The sequence below is a fragment of the Octopus bimaculoides genome, chromosome 7 (genome assembly GCF_001194135.2).
Source record: "Octopus bimaculoides isolate UCB-OBI-ISO-001 chromosome 7, ASM119413v2, whole genome shotgun sequence".
Lineage (NCBI taxonomy): Eukaryota > Metazoa > Mollusca > Cephalopoda > Octopoda > Octopodidae > Octopus > Octopus bimaculoides.
The window spans coordinates 88,304,315-88,306,861 of NC_068987.1; positions in this window are offsets into that span (position 1 = coordinate 88,304,315).

The window sequence follows — 2,547 nt, forward strand, 5'->3', positions numbered from 1 at the left end:
TCTTCTCCCTCCGCTCCTTTGCGCCACATGGGCTCAACTCCCCTCCCCTCTTCATCTAACCCCCTCCTCCGATTATCAGACAGTTGAATAGTATGATCCTTGGTAAACCGTTATAAATGATGTGCTGATAATTATTTATTAGTACCTAACAAATAAACATTTCAGGCTGATTAGATAGAAGGTTATTCTTCTTTCCGCCCTTTTAAAACCTAGCCAAGTTCGTGGGCCCGGTTTCTCGATTTCTATGGCATATGTGTTCCCCTCACCCCGGCTGGATGGGACGCCAGTCCATCGCAGCTTTACTCAAGGAACAGGAAGAAAGAGTGAAAGAAAGTTGGGGCGAAAGAGTACAACAAGGGTCACTACCATCCCCTGCTGGAGCCTTGTAGAGCATTAGGTGTTTTCGCTCAATAAACACACACAAACGCCCGGTCTGGGAATCGAAACTGCGATCCTCCGACAGTGAGTCCGCTGCCGTAACCACTGTGCCATTGCGCCTCCACGATAGAAGGTTATTACGTTACAAAATAACAGAAGCATGTTGGATGAAAACAACTGAATGTTGATGGAAAAATATAAACACTAAAATTATTAAAAGACGAATTGAAATTGAATTAAAAATTGATCAACACAAATCACCTAAAAAACATGGAAATTGTAGGTAAATTAATGACAACGCATAAAAAATGGCCTTTTACAAATAAGGAATTTAAAACAGATAAAAAATTATAGTTAAGACGTGAGTGAATAACATCACGCAAAAGAAGTAAATAATAAACTAGTAAATACAAAATAAAGAGAGAATAAAAAGAAAAAGAAAAGTAGAGGAGATGGGAACTAAGTTAAAAGTTACAGTTACATTTGAAACTGGCGTCAAATACAGACAGACAATAAGCACAGTTTAAAGGGGCGGGAGGGAGGATTAGAAAAAAATGCAACAGATGGAGGAATTGGAGAGATGGAGATCTCAAGGTGTTATTCGTAAAAAAATGCAAAAAAAAAAAAAAAATAGAAAAGAAGAAAAAGAAACCGACATACAAACACTGAAAAAATGCCAGTGAAAATAAAACGAAATTCAGTTTCGAAATATGGTAGGATATGGAAAAAAATGAAGATGGGCAATGTGTGAAAACCAATCCAATTAATTCAAAGGAGATGTAAATTAAAAAAAAGATGAGTGATAAAGTAAAATAATATAAAATATTATACAACATAATAAACTTATACATAGTCTGTATCCTGGGGGATAAAACATCATATTAAAAGATGAAATATAAAAAAAGAAAAAAACCCATACCAATTTATATTTATGTGAAGATCGAATGCGGCGGTCGGAAAGAAACTGTTCAAGTTCAGAATTACAAAAAACAAAAAGCCAAAATCAAAACAAAATAACAACAAAAGAGCAACAAAATGAAAGCGTAAGAGAAACTACATCCATCATATTTGAAGTCATGATAAAAGCAGTAAAGCATATGCAATAACGAGAAGTGGCAATGTATTTTAATCATTCGGTGGCAAAAGCCTCGGAATTGAAACTTTGAACACTGGTTCAATTGTTCAGATATAAGGTTCAAGGCCGAAACAGGAAAACATTTTTTTTCCCGCTTAAGTATGCCGGAAATTTCATAGAATGACCGCAAGATCAATGCATATATGGGTTTAATCTTTCTAAAATAGATCATTGAAATTCGAAAGAGGTAGAATCTATTCCTTGTGATTTTCATATATGTTTTAATAAACATGATATTTTCCGACTATTTAAAGGAATTTTCGAGTAGATAAAGTTTCGTCTTGAGGATGATTTTTGCGGGTGAGGTAAAAGTTTTATACGTAGAACTATTACCGATCTGAATCCTAGCTCCATAAACAACTTCTTTGATCGGAGAACTGCCATTAAGAGGGCAGTTACTAGGATTTTTACAATTACACTTAAGGCCGACTAGATTTATCGAGAATTTACTCACATTATGTTGGTTAACAGACGAAGCAAAACTTTTACAGTTAGAATAAATAACTTTAGGGATTCTCCTGTGAAGTATTGAATTGATTTTTATGAATATCCTCATGGATAAGTTTTCCAAGTCTTTATATATTTCGAAATTGAGCTTGGTACGTTTTCGGTTGATCGATGTCCGTTTTCTTGTTTTTGCCTTTTTTACACCTTTGACTAATAATACCATTAGATTACTATCCATCTAATTTCTCTGTCAGTTGCAAGATTTGTAATCACTTTCACCTTCGATCTTTATTTGATGAAGATTCAGTTGTAACTGTAAGTTTTTAAGCATCAGGCGTGGCACTGTGGTAAGTAGCTTACTTCCCAACCACATGGTTCCGGGTTCAGTCCCACTGCGTGGCACCTTGATCAAATGTCTTCTACTATAGCCTCGGACCGACAAAAGCCTTGTGAATGGATTTGGTAAACGGAAACTGAAAGAAACCCGTCGTATATGTATGTACATATCTATATGTATGCGTGTGTGTGTGTGTGCGTTTGTCCTCCCCATCACCGCTTGACAGCCGGCGTTGGTGTGTTTACGTCCC